Raw genomic sequence first — 19,268 nt, 5'->3', positions numbered from 1 at the left:
TACTGTTTTGTGGGGGTGTGAGTGAGTGTGCCTCTATCCTGTGGGGGTTGTGTGTGTTTCGAATTAGTTTCATAATGAGGTGTTTCCTTTATGTTGAGGTTGTGGGGTGGTGTATACCCCAATTTTTGTTTCATAGGGATGTTTTGTAGCTGAATGTCCAATTTTCCCTATTTCAGAGTCTTGGGAGGTGTTTTTCCCCTATAGGGTGACGTTGTTCCCCTATTTCTGAGTTTTGCGTGATGGAGTATCATAGGGAGGTTTATTTTCCCTATTTCTGAGTTTACGGGAGGTGTTTTTCCCCTATAGGGTGACGTAGTTCCCCTATTTCTGAGTTTAAGGGAGGTGTTTTTCCCCTATAGGGTGACGTTGTTTCCCTATTTCTGTGTTTTGTATCATAGGGAGGTTTATTTTCCCTATTTCTGAGTTTAAGGGAGGTGTTTTTCCCCTATAGGGTGACGTTGTTCCCCTATTTCTGTGTTTTGTATCATAGGGAGGTTTATTTTCCCTATTTCTGAGTTTAAGGGAGGTGTTTTTCCCCTATAGGGTGACGTGGTTCCCTTATTTCTGTGTTTTGTATCATAGGGAGGTTTATTTTCCCTATTTCTGAGTTTAAGGGAGGTGTTTTTCCCCTATAGGGTGACGTTGTTCCCCTATTTCTGTGTTTTGTATCATAGGGAGGTTTATTTTCCCTATTTCCGAGTTTATGGGAGGTGTTTTCCCCTATGGGGTGATGTGTTTATCCCATTGCTGTTCGTTTGTTGGTGGTGTTTACCATCTAATTAGGTTCCCTAGGGAGGGGGATGGGGTTCATTATTGATTTTCTTGCAAGTATTTTCTGATTTGTTGTATGTTTACTTGCATAATGAATTTTCTGTTTATGTATGCAATGGTATTTTGGTTATATCTTGATTTTATGCATTTGTATCTTTATGCTTTGTTTTCGTAAGGTAGGGAGATGTGTTATAACCTGTTGTGTTGTGTGCATCTTCCTTATTACTATTCTGTCCCTTGCTGCTCAGCCATGTGTGATGTCACTTAGAACTTAGAATGTTGGGTGTGAGGGACAGGAGGAGTTGGCAGTTGGAAGAGATGGGCTGAGTAGCAGGGAGGCTGCTCCTGGTGGGGCTCTCATAGGGACTTAACAGAAGCTCTACAAGAGATCTAATGAGCTTATATATGGACTTAACAGAGGTTTTACTTGAGATCTTACCATCGTATTTGATCCTGTAACCTGCCTAATAAATATACAACCTGTTCTACGTTACCTGGCTACCTGATTGATGCTTCATTATTACAGGTAACTATCAAAAATCGTTATCCTCTTCCATTAATCTCAGTACTGTTGGATCAGATTAAAGAGGCTCAGATTTTTACCAAACTTGATCTTCGAGGGGCCTACCACCTTATACGAATGAAAGAAGGACACGAGTGGAAGACGGCATTCCGAACAAAATATGGGTTGTTTGAATACCAGGTGATGCCATTTGGTCTGTGTAATGCCCCTGCAGCTTTTCAGCATTTCATCAACGACATCATGGGAGATTTGATTGATAAAATAGCTGTGGTCTACTTAGACGACATCTTAATCTTTTCTAAAGATCCACGAGAACATACTCAGCATGTTAAATCAGTCCTTGAGAGACTTCGTCAACATCAGCTCTTCGTGAAATTGGAAAAATGTGCTTTTAGTATGCAGTCTGTAGAATTCCTTGGATTCATCCTGTCTCCAGAAGGAATCACTATGGATATGAAGAAGGTTCAGTCCGTCATCGATTGGCCATCTCCCAAAGATGTAAAAGAGGTTCAGCGGTTCCTGGGATTTGCCAACTTCTACAGGCGATTTATCTTGGGATTTTCACAGAAGATCATTCCCATTACCAAGCTCCTCAAAAAGGGGGTCAAATTCTAATGGGGAGAAGAAGCCGAACAAGCCTTTACTTTATTAAAGGACAGCTTCACCTCAGCCCCGATTTTGCTTCATGCAGACCCCACTGAACCCTTCTATGTGGAAGCTGACACATCTGATCAAGCGATTGGAGGAGTTTTATCCCAGCGACACAAATCTACGGGGCAATTGCATCCAGTGGCCTTTAGGTCTAGAAAGTTGAACTCCGCAACTATACTGTGGCTGAGAAGGAGTTGTTAGCTGTGAAAGATGCTTTTGAAGAATGGAGACATTATCTGCTAGGAGCCAGACATACAATAACTGTGTTCACAGACCATAAGAATCTTCAGTTCTTGAGATCTGCTAAGACTTTAACACCACGACAGCTCCGTTGGTCCCTTTATTTTGCAGACTTCGATTTTGTGATCACATATCGCCCTGGGAGCAAGAATGGAAAAGCTGATGCATTGTCCAGGATACAAACTGAGGCTTCCGAACATTCAGTGGATCCACAGCCAATCATTCCAACTACTAAATTTGTATGTTCCTTGACTTTGCTCAATTACAAAGAAGAAGTCAGGAAATGGATGCCTGAGGTAGAGATGAAGGAATGGGTACAATTGGAGAGCGGCAGAGAAATTATTGACTCCTTGCCCTATCATAACGGCGTTTTGTATTTACCCACCAAAGAACTTCAAGAACAAGCATTGAAAGACTGCCATGATCAACCTTTAGCAGGACATAAAGGCACACTTAAGACCCAAGATTTGATTCAACGCTATCTCTGGTGGCCCAAAATGACTTCTCACATCAAACGCTATGTAGAGTCTTGTGAACTTTGTTCACGGGGGAAGTCCAGTAGACAGGGTCCTCGGGGGCTTTTGCAACCTCTACCCACTCCTAAGCATCCGTGGCACACTGTTACATTGGATTTAATTGTTGACCTGCCCCTGAGTCGAGGGTTCAACACAATACTGGTGGTGGTAGATACCTTTACCAAGATGAGCCATTTTGTCCCGGTAAAAGGGGTTCCCGCTGCCCAAGAATTAGCTAGACTCTTTAGTGAGAACATAGTAAAGATTCATGGAATTCCTAAGGTAGTGATCTCAGACCGTGACCCTCAGTTCGTGTCCCGCTTTTGGAAGGCATTCATGCAGGGATTGGGGGTGGAAGTTCGTCTTTCGACCAGTTACCACCCAGAAACAGATGGACAGACGGAAAGAGTAAATCAAGAGTTGGAACAATATATTCGTTTGTTCCTTCTGGATCGGGGTGGCGAATGGGCGGACGTGTTGTGGATGGCAGAATTCACTCATAACAATGCCACTAATGTCTCCACTGGGTTTTCCCCATTATTTTTGAATCCCAATCCTTTTAGCTTTCAGGAAGATTTAGGGGTACCAGCAGTGGAGGACATCTTAGGGAATCTATCCTCAGTCCATAAAACAGCTGAAGCTAACTTGATTAAAGCAAAAGAGAATTACAAGAAGCAGGCAGACAAACATCGAAAAGAGGCACCCACATTTCAAATAGGAGACTTAGTTTGGCTATCATCTAGAAACCTTCGTTTAAAGGGCAATAGGAAGTTCCAACCTCGTTATGTAGGTCCTTATCCTGTTGAAAAAGTGTTAGGACCTGTGACAGTAAAACTAAAGCTTCCCTCTAGTTTGGGTATTCATTCAGTTTTCCATGTTTCCCTGTTGAAGAAGACAGTCCCTCACATTCGTTTAGGTAAACCACCACCTCCTTTGAAGATTGAGGGACATCCAGAGTATGAGGTCAAAGAAATTTTGGATTCAAAAAGAGTGCACAACAAATTATTCTATTTGGTGGACTGGAAAGGCTATGGCCTAGAAGACAGATCTTGGGAGCCAGTGCAAAATGTACTTGCCCCCTTGTTGATTAAACGATTTCATTTACAGCATCCTTCTAAGCCAAGACCGATAAATTGGTCATTAAGAGGGGGTACTGTCAGGAAGCAAATCAGTGCGTCATGTGTAAGACGCCATCAGAGATCCAGAATCCTCGTAAAACCTTCCTTGTGCAACTTGTGGTTCAATGTTTAGGAGAGAGTTGCACGTTTTAAGATGGCCACTTGCTTTTCCATGAAGCGGCATTGAGTTAATGCAGTTGTAAATTCTCGCAAGACTTTAGGTTTCGAGCCGCGAGACTACGCGCGAATCTGCGCACTTTAATTTGCTTGAGGAGACGAGTAGTCGTGTGAGTTCTCTCTCCGTCTGATAATTCATCTTCTGTGAGAAGTTCCGTTTATACTCTGTGTTTGGCAGTTGGGAAGTAACTCTTCCGTCAGAACTTCTAAGCATTCAGTTCCTTGTGCGGCGCGTCGCGTCTTAGTAGACGGACGTTCCCTTTTCCAGCAGTTACCGCTAGGGTGGCGTGATATAGAAACGCTTCCTCTTGGTGGTAGACTTCGGTATCCAGCAAGAACCTGAAAAACTACCAGTGACTGGTTCCAGCTATAGAGCCAGTCTTTTGCTGAGTCCATTCTGCAACAGTGTATCCTGTGACGGGCTCACCTCAGAATTCACCGTGAAGGATTTGAACTTCTTCACCAGTCAAGTAAGGACACTCCAGTAAAGGATTTCATCTTTTCATCTGTCCTGAGCCCTTGCGCTGTTCCTATTCTTTCCTCCCCTTTTTACCTACCTTGTTCCTTTTGCGCGCATCTATAAGAACTAGAACTTTTGAACATTGTCATCCCAATTCATCTTCAAGGAACTACTCAGTAACAACCGGTTGAGTAATTCTACCTGCTCAACCCAAGAGTAATAATTGCAAGACGCTCAAGCATACAGCAGGTGGGAATATAAGGTGGAGCAATTCATAATTGGGGGGAGGGAAAAGAATGAGTTAACCCATAGATTTCTTCCCTTGTGTGCATTAGGAATCTTCGGTCCCTCAGTAGAAAACTGAAGCAGCTGTAATATAGAAGAGAAGCAAGACTCCAGCAGAACCTGGTAGGGGAAAAGATAAAGGCTATAGGCAAGATAACATAGCGAATATATATTCAATTATAGCAATGTTTAGGGAGATTTACAAGATGCTGTTTTGTGTGCATTAGGTGAACTCCAAATCCAGCCATAGAATAAACCTGACGAATTGGCAGGCAGGCGGAGGAAGTCCAGGAGTAGTCGGAGTGTCTCTTCTCTGTCCAAATCCCCTTTCCCCCTTTCTGGAACAGCTGCCTGAACCGCAGTGGGTTCTGGGAAGTGGGCATTGGGAACTAGCATCGTTCTGCCTCTGTGAAGAACCCGGACTCTGACACACAGCAAGTCATAAACAAGAGTGTTAACCTTAACAAAGAAGGTCCAGTGTACTGGAAATTGTTAATTTTGGAGCTGATAAAGAAGTCTGGACAGGGAAACCATCATAAAGATGGCTGAGCGACACAATATGGACAGCGGGAAGCAGAACCAAAACTTTACATCTTTGGAGAGACCGTCATGCTAATTTTGGAGGTTAGAGTCGTATGCCCTTTGCCATCATCAGTAACAAAGACTCCCAGATATTTAAAGCCCAGCGGAAGCACCCGCAGATCAGGCACCCAGGGCATGGCCAGAGGGCATGGCCCAATGGGGTATATGGAGGACAGGGTCTTATTTATGAGGAGGCCGGAGTATGAACCAAAGACCTGCAGGATCTGGTTAGCCCGAGGCCCTGAATCCTGAGGATTATCCAAAAACAACAGGATATCATTAGCCCAAAGGGAGATCCTGTGGCCCATGTCTGGAAACCATTGGGCCCATGGATCAGGACATCTGCATACACCCATGCCACCAAGTGCTCTATGGCTATGGTGAATAATAAAGGGGAAAGGGAAAAGGGGATATCCCTATTGGGTGCCCTGTCTTATAAGGAACCAATCTGACACCACTCCTCCTACTCACACACTCGCCAGGAGGTTAGTGTCAATGAGGCACACAAACCCAATGAATTTGGGACCAAAATCAAAGCGATCCAGAAGGGCAAAGAGGCAAGCCCAGTTGACAAAATTCAACACCTTTTTAAAGTCCACCATAAGCAAGGCCTGGAGTTCGGAGGTAGTCAACCACTTAGCTCTATAGCATTGTGAACTCGGTGTATATTGTGTTGAGTGGCTGGGGGGGCTGAAATCCAGATTGGTCCTGTCGTACCAGATGGGGAATCACTACCATGAGCCAGTTAGCCAACATCTTTGACCAGATTTTAATGTCCGATTTTGATAAAGAGATTGGTGGATATCACTCAGAGAGTGTCCGCCAAGGCCTTGTTTGGAGATCACCACATTTTCCACTGATCGGAGATCCTGAGGCAATTCACCACTTGTTAGACCTTCAACAAAAGTTTTAAGCAACAAGGGGCTTACTTGGGGCCAAAAGAGGTGCCAACATTTGTCTGGATACCCGTCGATCCCGGTGTCTTGCCTACTAAAGCTATGTATGGGCAACCCTGAGCTCATCGCGTGTGACATCTGCTTCCAGGGAGTCACGTTTCGCCAGAGGGAGGCGGGGCACTTATATGTCAACTAAGAATTGGCGAAGGTCTGCCTCAGGGCCATCAGAATCAGACCTGGAATGGCCTCATAATAGGTCGCAAATGTATTTGCAATGTCTCTGTTACCAGTTAGTTATTCGAGACTCCGCATTGGTTCCAATGTACGTAACCAGAGCACCAGTGGCACGCAGAGTGCATAGCCAATGCAACGTTTTACTGGTCTTGTCCCCCCATTGGTAGATACAGCTGCGGGTTGCCAGCCATGCCTCGCAAGCCTCTGCATGGGTTTTTGTTTAAGTAAAGTTTATGTGTGGAGAGAGTCACGTATCAGAGCCTCCTCCATTGTTGTAACATATTGTTGCTCAAGATCTAGCACTCATGTCTCAAGATCTTCCACCTTCCGTCGAGCGTGCGCCTTATGCCCCTGGTAATAGCTAATAATGCCATCACAAAAGGTGACTAGAAAAGCCTCCCAAAGGGTTCCCGCAGAGGACACCAACTCCTGATTCTCATGCAGAAATTGCTGGCCCATCTCCTAACACTCTTCCTGAAAATCTTCACCCTGGAGGCACCAGCAGTTCAATTGCCACCCCCCCAGAGCATGTCTGTACCCATGCCAGATCCAGCATCACTGGCGGGTGATCCTAGAAGCTCCTCACCAGGATACGCACGCCAAGTACACTATGGGCATCATGCTGGGGTAGGAGTAAATGATCCAGACTGAAAAAGGGTTTGCGAGCCCCAGAATAAAAGGCATATCCATGAGAAGTCGGTTAATGTGCGTGCCAGATGTTGAGTAGGGGTAATATAGAAAAACAGTTGGTTCTGTTGGGTGATACAATTGCTATGATTTATGTATTCAATACAAGGGTAACAATGTATCTCAGTTCTTTTTACACTACATGAAAAACAATTTAAAATAAGAACACACCAAGGAAAGGAAACTATTAAAAAAAACTGGAGTTGATTTACTCATATATAAATTTTCACTGTATTTTTAAACAGCTTTATGACTTTGTGTACTTTTGTGTATTTTGTCAATGGTGTGCAACCCACTGATGCCTTTATTTTTACCAAATCACCCACTCTGATCAATACCTTCTTTACTCTCTTTTGTTGATCATACAGCTTTTTCCTCATTTCCTGCTTTAGTTTTTCTCTTTCTCTCCAATTCCCCACTATCATGGTCTTAACACCTTTGTTCCACAGCATCCACCTGGGACACAACAAAGTGTTTGATGACCTCCCTTAAAATGATTAAAATGGAATTTTTCCTGTAGATGAATGAGGAGTCATTCTATATGCAGTGATTCTATCCTGTAAGGCTGGCTTCCAGCCCAAACCATTTGCTTTGGCCAATTGTAAACTCTCCTTGAGAGTTTTATTCAACCTTTCAATGGCACCGTTTGTCGCTGGATGATATACTGAATGTTTGTATTCACTTGCAAGGCAGGGCGTGTGCAGGAATTTGCCTTGTGACCTGATCTGCCACAGCTGAAACATTTACCCAAAAACCTACTTGCAGACCCTTTGTTTTCCACCGTATTCTTATCAATCAGACTCACATCAGAATTCATTTTTTCAGTTGCGACTGCTGCCCGGAAGCAGCAATGGGCCGGGTGAGGGGGAAGGGGTGGGAGAATATCACATTTAAAAAAAATCACTAATCTCTTGGCCGGCCAGCTTGCTGGCCAGTCACCACCGCCTCTCCTGCGTCCTCTTCCTGGCTTCTTATAAGAAACAGGAAGCAGGAAGCACGAGGGCTGTGATTGATCTGATCGCCATGACACGGCGCTCAGCCAGGGGCAGTAGGGTGGACATGTTCTCCATGCAGGCTGTAATGCAGCGTGCACGGAGAACAAAAGTCCGCATGACTGTTTTGGGCGGCTGACCAAACAGTCATTGCTCACCGTGCAGAGTTGTACCACTCCTCCCCTGCTCTTCAGCCCCACCCCGCCCCCTTATTCAAGCTGCCGCAGCAGGAGGACAAGATAAAATTATAATAACATTAGTTATTATAATTTTATTTTTTCCTTTCTTTTGCTGCTTCAAGGCAGTGAGGGGATGCTCCTCCGCATTAGTGGAGGAGCTGCCACTGCATTTCTTCCTCCTTTTGTTCTACTTTCTTTGTAATATTCAATTCCTTTACACATTCTACCATGTGTTCCACCCTTTTTGCCACTATAATCACTTCATCAAGCGGTGGGTCATCTTTGAGGCACAATTCTTCACATATTTTATCACTACTACACTTTAACAAATATTGGTCTCTAATTCTCTCTTCCAGTGCTGCTCCACATTAGCACATAGAAGCAAGCTTCCTCAAGCTGGTAACATCTCAACCCAAAATGAAACCTCTCCATTATGGTGCAGGTTTTCGGTAAATAATGTTCATCAAGTTTATGAATGCTAACTTTGTATTTATTTAAATTGCGTTCCTCTTCAGGGCTTAAATCTGGTAAGTTTTTAAGTACTTCTTGCCCCTCTCCTCCTAGAAAGTGCAACAAAAGAGCATGCTTTCTCTCTGCACTAAGATGGTGCCGCACACCCTCGCAACTAAAGATTTTCTTCAACTTGCTCCACTTGACTGTCGGTTCACCAGGTAAGATACAATATTCACGCTCTCAACACGAAATAATTTATAAGAAGAGTGAGTATATTTAATTAACACCCCAGCAGGCTCTAACTCGCCAACCTATTACTCTAACCATCACAGCTGTCTTCCACATTCTACCTCAGCATTCCATCATTGACATTCTCCCTCTCGTGCTCACCTCACAACACATGTCACATAACGAGCTGCACACCGAAGGAGAATACCACAGAGTACATCTCCTAAAATCCATGGAGCATTGGGCAATTCCCGAAGGAGGTCACCTAGCTTCTCCATCAACATAGAGGAAAGGGGAGAAGTGGCGTAAAGAGATTGAACAACCCGCAGAGTCCCCATGACCACCACATACCAGCCGAGGCTGTCATATAACACTCTGGACACCACCATGGGGACAGGTCGAGGGATCTGAATGGCCGGGCTTTGTGAGCCACGATGGAAGCCTGAATGATATACCTGGGAATATCTCCTACAGGCCAGAAAGGGGCAGTTGTTACCCATGAGAAGCATTTCATGTTTCTTATGGCATGAACATATCTGTGTTGGACCCATGAACCGCCTTGAATATTGCCCCATGCTTGATTTTATCTAGCATACCATTGACATTCTGTGAGAGGAATGTCAGCTTGGCCAGAGTGACAGGCAGCCACGTCTCAGTCAGGTGTATTGATGTGTCATGCATGGGACTGTGTGGTTTGTGTTCTCTGTACGGATGATTTGTGTATTACATTGGTTAGTATATATGTAATGAACCATCAGTGGGTTTTATCAAAACAGACCCTGCCCAACAAATATAAGTTCATGATTTGCAAAGCAAAAACCTTATTCTTTCTCATTAAAATTGATAATGCAGCTAATTCCTATTTGCCACAGTAAAAAGGCTCCCCCAAGTCCCCCCCCCACCTCAGCCCACTGTCCGTAACCAGGTGTTTAGCAATTCAGTGGCTGAAGCCTTATGCTACAAAGTAGAGGATGTTTGTAACACCTTTTCTTCAACCCCCAACTCTACTGAGCCAGCTATCATCCTCCCTAAAACATCCAACATTAACACAGGTTTCAATTCATTCAGAACCCCTTCCCACACCGAAGTAGTCAAGCTTCTTAAAGCTGCTAAATCAGGCTCTCCTGAGGACCTTTGCCCACAGAGAACAGCCACTTTGGCAGTTGATGTTATCAGCCCCAAAGTAGGCAGATTTATTACAATTGCTGTGCACCTCCGATTCATTCCATTCCGTCTGGAAGAAAGTTATTGTTTTATCGCCGATTAAGAAACCATCACTCAATCCAGATGATTCAAATAGCTACCAGCCTATTTCTTGCATTCCACCCCTTGGCCAAAATATTTGAAAAGGCCTAAAATACACAATTGCGTGAGTATATTACCAATAACAACTTCCTTGACTCCTCACAATTCGACTTTCGAGCCGGACACTGTTCCTAGTTCACACTCATTAAGGGCACAGTAGAGATTAGGCTGTCCCTGGACATGGGCAGCTGGGCTGCCTTGATCCTGCTCAACTCATCGGCGGCCATCGCTACAGTCAAGCATGGACTGCTTATGGCACGCTTGAGCGGGATCGGGGTAACTGGTTCAGCCTGGAAGCTAATTCATTCATTCTTATCTGGGCGAGTGCTAACTGTTAGATTAGAGGGATTCTCCTCCCTCTATATCTCTCTACCCAGCGGGGTTCCACAAGGGTCTTCAATCAGCCCACTTCTGTTTAAGGTTTACGTTATCCTGCTGGCAGATTTCTTCAGATCCTTCGGTTTCGAAATCACGTCTTATGCTGATGACAGCTAAATTGTTGTCTCCCTTGGTACAGCTGACAGGGCGGCAGCAGAAAAATGTTGTGACTGCATGAAAGCGGTAGGAAATTGGATGGTGAATAATTGTCTTAAACTGAATGCCTCCAAAACAGAGGTGATGGTGGTCGGTGCTCAACCATCCTTTTGGACGCCAAAGTGGTGGCGCACCAAGCACGGTCCCCTCCCTACTTCATCTAGGTGTGTAAGAAACTTAGGAGTTCTTTTGAATAACAAACTATCCTACAATGACTAAGCAAATGTGATCACTTCAGCAGCTTTTTTTACCTTGAAAACGTCAAAATAATTCTGCACTTTCTTCCGAAACCTTTTCAAAATACAGTGGTCAATTCTCTAGTTGTATCACAAATCAATTACTGCAATGGGCTGTATCTCAATGGCAACTGTCAAGTTTTAAATAAACTGCAGACCTTACAGAACATGGCAGCATGATTGCCAGCTAATATCCCCAAGCGCCGATCTGTCTCTCATCTTATAGCCAAGCTCCACTGGTTCCCAGTCAAACAAAGGATACATTTCAAAGCTCTGTGTACCGTTTACAAGGCACTACATGTAATGGGTCCAGACTTTATTAACAAATGTTTCACTTGGTACATACCTTCCTGCTCCCTCAGATCTGTCCCAACATTTAAACACACTAGCTGTGGGGGGGCAGAGGCTTCGTGCAAGGAGCCGAAAAGGAGTGGAACAATCTCCCTTGGCACATTAAATCCCAACCCAGTGTCCGTTCCTTTTGGAAAGTCCTCAATTCTGGCTTTTTGTCTCCACCTAAAACCTGACTCATGGACTATCTGCACTCAGGTATTGCCAAGATGCCCTTTCTGGGCAATTGAGTGCTTTATAAAAACAATCAACATAACAATTAACCCACAATTCCAACCTGTACTCCTCAAACTGGAAGTACCTGTCATGGTGCAACTAGGGTTAGCATCCAACTGGGCTAGAGTACAATGTAAATTAACCCCTACTATGCAAATCCCCCCCCCAACTACACTGAAGAAAGACTTGATAAAGAAAACTAAGGAAAACCCACAGAAGAAAAGGGTATCAGGGCTTTGTGTGTGTGATGGTGCAGAAAATGTTGCACCAATTCTACATCTACCGAGGCATCTATTCTAGTAAATGTCAAAATGGCACACATGGTCCAGTAAAGTCACTGGAATCTCAGTGGATGCAGACACAACGGGCCCCTCTCTCACCTCAGTCAAACCCATGTCCTGACTGGGGTACCTCTCTGGCCCACGGGAGATGGCTCGATGATTCTTGCGGTGCTGCCACCCATCGTGGGCCCCCAAAGAATAGAGCTATGCGCTCCCCAATTCAATCCCATACCATCTCTGGTGCACCAAAGTGTTTTCCTGAATGATGACCTTCAGGCATGCTCGGAATAGGAGCATGTACCTGATGTAGACAGCTTTAGGTTTTTGCTTCCCTTCCTGAAAGGAGTGACGCTGCTGTTGGATTTTAAGAGTGTAGTCTGGAAAATTCATCACAGGAGAGGATTGTAATGTCAAGATTGTCAAGGATTCTGTCTTTTGTGCTGCTCAGAAAACAGCATCCCTATCTGCATAATTAAGCACTCTGGCAATGAAGGTGCGAGGTGGGGACCCACCGGAGGTCTCACATTCAGGGCGCTGTGTGCCCATACAACTATAAAGCATGTGGAGATCTCAGTCGTGGGCACCAAGCTCCGCAGCCAGCTAGGGGAGAAGGAAGTGGACGTGGTCCCCTCTGCCGCCTCATGGATGTCTACAATACTCAGATTGTTGTGCCTCAATCTGCCCTCAACATTCTCCACCCAGGTCTCCAGTTGCACCTCCAGGCGTGGCAGGGTTATGAGACGAGACTCATGCGATTTGACCATCTCATGAGTCGCAGATACCCTGCTCTCCACCTCAGTAACTTTGTGTCTAGTGTTCCATAGGTCTTGCCGAATCTGGGCAAAGTCTAATTTCAGTTCACTTTCCCGTTTTGCCCTCCATCACGTCTGCAGGATGGAAGAGGTCTGGAGGCCTTCTGCCAGTGATATGACGCTCATTGCCGAGCTGGTGTCATCTGAGGGAATCATCAGTTTAGTGTACTTTCTAATGTTTTGCTGCAACACAGTGCCCAAAGGCTTGTCTCGTGCCATTTCAGGCCTGGGGTCACTAGGTGGGAGGGCAGTCGTAGGCACGGACCCAGGATGGGGGCTCTTAAAGGTGAGATGCTCCACACTTCAGCAGTGCAATGGCATCACAAAGCAGAGCCTCTGAAGGGATCCCCACTGATCTGTCCCAAGTCATACACCAGTAGATGTCCATCATCATCACTCCCAAGAGGTCAGCACCCGAAGCATGACCCAGAACATCACTGACCTTAGGAGCAGCACAGTTTCAAGCTCAGGCCTAAAGCCCACACCTTGTGTAGAGACGGCAGGTAGAGTTCTTCAGCTGCAGAGGGATCTGGGGCCACGTGCCTCCAGCCGATCCCACAACAGAGGCCAAGCACCACGTGGCAAGTTGTGTCACCGAATTGGGCCACAAAGTAGGCAGCTCCACGAGTGTCGCAGCCCTGGCAATCGGCCCCTCAGGCCTCTGTGTGAACCCCAGGTGAATCACTGCTATAAAGCTGGGGGGAGGACTCTCCCTCTGGGACAAAATCATCAGGGGACGGCAGGCCCAGTTTCACAGATGAGGGGGCAAGAGTTCGGCAGCAGGGTGGTCGGGTAGAGGTACCCCAATCAGCACAGCCGATGGGCCCCGGGCGAGGCCACCAAGCAGATAGGACAACTGACTCACCTTCTTGTGGGCTATCTTTCAGAGGGAAAGGGCACCACCATTTCATAACAGCACAGCATTGTATTGGCCTCCCCACAGGCTAAGGGCACTGCAGGATGTGTCCCGTAAAATGTCTTCAAGTGCCTGATGCAGGCGTAGAGCGGAGTGAAGGAGTAAGGCAGCCTCCCATGCTGGGCCTCTGTAGAGGTATCAGCTCCTGCTGCCAAATGTTTTGGCATCCATGTTATTTGGTTATCAGATCAGGGCACAGACCACTCTTCTCTGGCTGTAGGCCCAGTGAAACAGCAATGGCTGAGGGGGCTGGCCGGACCAATAGGGGAGCACCCAGCATGTCGCAGCTCTCCTGCCCATCTCAGGGCAGGCTCAATGCCAAGGCATGGCCAACATCTCAATCTTATCTCAACACAGCCCCATTGAAGAGGCCTCCAGGGGGAAAGCGAGGGAGCCCCCTTTCACCGAGATGATCAAGCGGGCTTCCGGATTAGCATGCATTCTCTCCCTCAGCTCCTCACCAGTGCGGTTGCAGTCCTTTGATCCCGCGGCCCTCCAAGGTTATCAGGGTCGAGCCGGAGACCTCTGGAGCGCATGTATAGGGATCTGATCAGGTGCCGTTACAACACCACTAGTCTGCACTCAATCTGGGCTGCTGTGCCAGGGGGATCAGGTGACTTTGTTGCATTTCTGGCGTGGTGCGGCACAGCTCTAACAAAGGGTAACAGCCATGTTGAGCACACAAGCCATGCCCCCTCGAGTGAGATTTTTATCAGATGCAGTCATTATCAACCTACTCGCCATTAGTGGAGCATTTGGACAGATGTAGAACAATGTGAAATTAATCCCAAAAGAAAATGGTTTAAGGTCAAACTTTCTCTTTAAACGACGCTTAGACCTGTGAGCCTTATGGTAGTCTTCCCACCAACTTTTTGCCTTCATCTCTGTTTTTTGTGCTGATCTCATTTTTCCTGGCCTTAGGATGCTGCACACTTTTCCTCTGCTAACCAGTGCTAAAGTGCTTGTGCTCACTACTGTATACATGGTAACTTTGGCTTATACCCAATTGGTATATATCATTTACTTATAAGTCCCTAGTAAAGTGGCACTACATGTGCCCTGGGGCCTGTAAGTTAAATGTTACTAGTGGTCCAGCAGCACTGATTGTGCCAACCACACAATTAACCCTTTAAACATGTCTCCGGCATGCCATTGCAGAACCTGTGTGTGCAGTTTTAAGCTGCCAATTCGACCTAGCAAAATAAACCATTTGCCAGGCCTAAACCTTCAATTTTAATATATATGTCAGCCCTAGGGTAGGGTCTAAATAGCACAGGTGGTAGGGTGAAATGTATTTTTTTTTAAAGACATATCCTTTTAAGTTTTACATGCCCTGGAAGTGAAAAACTCTTAAATTCATCAATCAAGTTAAACATTGTTTATTTCAGGAACCATCCCATAAAACACTCACTAAACAGATACAAACAATTAAAGTAAAACAAATAGAAATCAAAGATTATAGTTAAAGTGAAAAGTAAGCAAAGACGCAGGAGAAGTAATAGAAATCCATGCAACACAGTAAATAGAGATGTCAAAATTGCAAAGGAGAGCATACAGATGTAGAGAATATTTAAGACCGGATAAGCAAGCACACACTTAGGGGCAGTTTAAGTCATTCTAGTTCTTATACACAGGCCTAGAAAAATACATCAGATTAACAAAAGACAAAAACATTTCCTATCATGTTAAAAAACATAATTTGTAGCTAAGATAGTTTTAAAAATGAACTTGCAACAATAGCAAAATCAAACATATCCAGGCTGGACTTTATGAGTTTTAGCTATCAATAAGCCCTATAGTGTATCAACCAGATTTGCCCGATGTGCATCTTTCTCCATGGGTCATAATATTTGATTACCAAGGACTTCCTTATATGGCTTGACTGCTAAAAATTGGCTGCTTAGTGCCCTTGGGATTCTGCTATCGAATCGTAAGAGTTGATAGGCATCACTTAAGTTTCTTGTGCCCAGAGTAATGTACATCGGCCTAATCCAGGACCTCCTAAGTTTTGCATAAGAAGCGCAGGAAAATTGCCTTAAATCCATTTTTCACTACAACAAGGCCTATATCTCCCATAGGATAACATTGGAGTCGCCTTATTACATTTTATGTGTCATTTCAAAATAGAAAGAGATAATTTTTTCAAGTTTGGTGTCTCTGGAATCACAATTTAAAATCCTAACTTATAGTGAAGTTGTATTTTTGATTTCAATTCTAAAAATGCCATTTTTAGAAAGTTGGCATTTTCTTGCCTTGGCCAATTGGTGCCTGTAGCCTGTCTCTGATCACATGATTAGGTGTAGCTGACAGTTGAACTTTGTGTATTCCTCCTGACAATATGGAGCTTAAATGTGTCTGAATTGGCCATCTCTGGCTGGATGGGAGGGAGGATATGGACACAGCTGATTTAAACCTGAATAGAATGTGTCCTGACTCCTCACAAAGGGCTGCATACCTTCTGCAGTTAGTCTGGAGCCAGGGCAGGGAAGGCAGGATGCCTAGGGACTTCAAAGGGAAACCTCTAGAAGCATCTCCCACACTTCAAACTGGGTATAAATACTGGACTTCAGACACCACTTCAGTACACTTCTGGGCCTGTGAAACCTCTGCCCGGAAGAAGGACTGTTGTGCTGCTACAAGTACTGCCACTCTGCTGGACTGCTCCTCTAAAAGAGATGCTGCCCAGTTTTGCTGACCTCCTGCTCTCTCGCCTGGGAAAGTAGAACTGGACCTGCAACTTCATCTTGAACCAGGGACCAAAATGTGACTCATAGGGCTAGTCAGCTGGGGTCCTGATATGAGCCTCAGGGACATAAAAGGCTCCTAAACCAACTCCTAGACCCAGCTGAAGTGAGTTCCTAATCCCCAAGTGTTGCCCCGCAGGTCCTGGACCCTTGGTGGGGCTCAGCGCTCCTAAAATCAAGCTTTTGGGCTCTTCATGAATGCAAATGGACCTGTTCATACAGGGACAGAGCTGCTCGCATCGACATCCAGCAGAATCCACCATCAGAGCGTAAAATCCACACAGCAGCATCGACAGCCTGCAGAGGGCTGCCAATTCAAGGCTCCAATTCACCAGTCTATGATGCCCAGCCTGCCCCTCGCACCACTCGTGACGCTTTCCTTGTTCCCCACGACGCTGTCCAACCTGAATGGGACTCTTGGCACAAAACTTGAGAAGGTAAACCTTCAGCAGGACAAATCTGAGACTCTATCCAACCTGCGCTCCATCGTGGTTGGCCTGAGCTTTTGACTTTGACCTGGTCAAGTCCGACCAGATAGCAGTGGTTGGCGCTTTGTGCTTTTAGGCACAATCATACACTTTATTCTTAAAAAATCATGAATCTGGTTCTACTGAGAGGATTTTTGTTGTTTTGATCTTGTTTTATTTCTTAAATTCTGCTATGTTTTTCTAACCTTGTGTGGGGGTTTTTTGTGTTGGGTTTTCACTGTTCTACTATTTGAAGTGTTGCACAAGAACTTTACACATTGCCTCTATGTTAAGTAGGCTGCTTTGTGCCAATCTACCAGGGGTAAGAACACAGGTTAATTTGGGGTTCGCTTGTGCCTTACCCTGACAAGAATTGTGGTTGCTGCTTAACCAGGGCTCACACTGCAGTCAAACAATAACCCAATTTCTTACATGTTCTCACAATTAAACCTCTGTAGTCTAGGTGGTTGGATGAATCAGTGGACAAGAATTAAGTCTATAGATGACAGAACGATATATAACGTCTGTGAGTGAAGATCCTTCAAACACTGGAAAACGTAACGTGGTGAGCAGTGGAATTTAAGAAGGAGCTATTCAATGATATTGGCTGTGGAAAGAGACATTGCATAAAATGAAGGACTGCTAGGGCATGATGAAGTGTAATTGCAACATAACAGAGTTTCCCATTGGGGGCCTAATGAGTTACAGCACTGTATGATTAGAGCCATGGTCTATATGAAGGTGCAGCTACAAACTCTCGAAAGTGCATGCAGAGGAACCTAGGTCTGGCAACATAAATAAAGTAGAATGAAGACATACTCTGGTAATCTATTTACATGGTGCCGTATTGTAGCAGTGCCTAAAGATAACTACTATTCGCCATGGCTCTCTAGAAAGTTAAGTAACATAAATCAAAATGGCTTATCCTTTAATAGAGCGACATTTAGTATTAGCGATTTCTCACATAGGCTTGGGTGCACTCATATACAATCTATTTTAGAAATCTATATGGCCAAGCATTTCCCACTAGAGAGCTACAGCAGTGGAATATGGGGGCATGGGGGGTTGCCCCACTTCAAGTAACCAAAAGCAAATTTTTAAGGGGCCTCCTGGGAGTCCCACAAAGTGCACATTATGAAATAGTACATGAAGAATTAGGTTTAGATTTTATTACAGATCAATTGCGCCTCTGCCTTCTAAAGCTTTGGAAATTAATTTGGGTAAAGGAGGAACTTAGTCTTAATAGACTGATTTTGCAGGATTGTTTAAAATTAGAAAAATCCTCCCGGATGCCATGACTGGCATACGTGGAGCGTAATCTTCGGGCTTTGGGGAAGTCTGATCTATATGATAATCGTTTTGCCAAAACCCACCCTGATGGTAAATGGATTGAAACTGTCTTTAGGGACAAACTGGCATCAGAACGGGAGGATTCTGCACTAATAAAACATTCTATACAATGTGCAATATTAGTGCAAACTGTAAGTAATATCGAACCTTACTTGACCTGGAATATGACACAATATCAACACCGTCTATTGACTTACTTCTGGATAAATGTATTCCCTCGCTTGATCCCTTTTAATCATGGATGTTTTACGAAATCTGACTTACCCCTGTGTAACTGTGCCAATACATCAATCAATGATACATTACATATTGTAATGCTTTGCCCAAAATACAATAATATGAGAATTAAATATTTATGCCCAATTTCAAAATGAATTAATTAGGCCAGCCCTACTGTCTTTATTTGCCTTTTATTTGCTTTTCTCTAGTGCGTTTTTTGATGGGTGTATTAAAATAGAATGAATTTGGTAATGAGAAATTGTATGTATTTTTTATGACTTGGCTTTTATGATTTTATTTTTAAACTCGAATAAAGATTATGAATTGAAATGAATTGAGTAACATAAATATTCATAGCTGGAAAACAAATAATAACCATCATCAGTGCTGACAAAGAAGATCTTGCTAGGCACACACATTACAGAAAACCCTTCTCAGTGGGCAGTCACAACTCTAACCACCCAGATCTTAGCTCCCAGAAGTGTCCTATTACTACTCAGAGGCTATAATTGAATACATGGTGAACAAGCATAGTGATTTGGCCAGATTCACAGGGTCTTGAGCCAAGGCCAGGATTCAAACAGGGTTCCCCAGTTCCAAAGTCAGCAGCTCTAGTCACTAGGACACATCATATATGACTTGCCCAGAGTTGTACAGAACACTGCACATACTGCAGTCAAAATGACTGCCTTGCATTTGCCCAGAGAAATAGAAAAAGGATAGTTCTGGTAGTTTATTATACCATCTGAAACCAATTTGTGCCACAAAAATCCTCCAACCATTTTTACGAACAACCATAATAAATGTATTTATGTAACTCTATATCACACTTAATTTGATGTTAAA

The 19,268-nt window shown here is 44.5% G+C and overlaps 1 protein-coding gene across 4 annotated transcripts in view; it reads right to left on the bottom strand.

The window, feature by feature from the left end:
- ADCYAP1R1 (ADCYAP receptor type I) overlaps positions 1-19,268 on the bottom strand; it is an 808,856-nt gene that overhangs the window by 153,890 nt on the left and 635,698 nt on the right. The gene's annotated exons all lie outside the window — the stretch shown is intronic.

This window comes from Triturus cristatus, chromosome 10, assembly GCF_964204655.1.
Source record: "Triturus cristatus chromosome 10, aTriCri1.1, whole genome shotgun sequence".
Lineage (NCBI taxonomy): Eukaryota > Metazoa > Chordata > Amphibia > Caudata > Salamandridae > Triturus > Triturus cristatus.
Note: the sequence above shows the minus strand (reverse complement) of the source record. Positions and strands in the feature narration are given on the sequence as shown.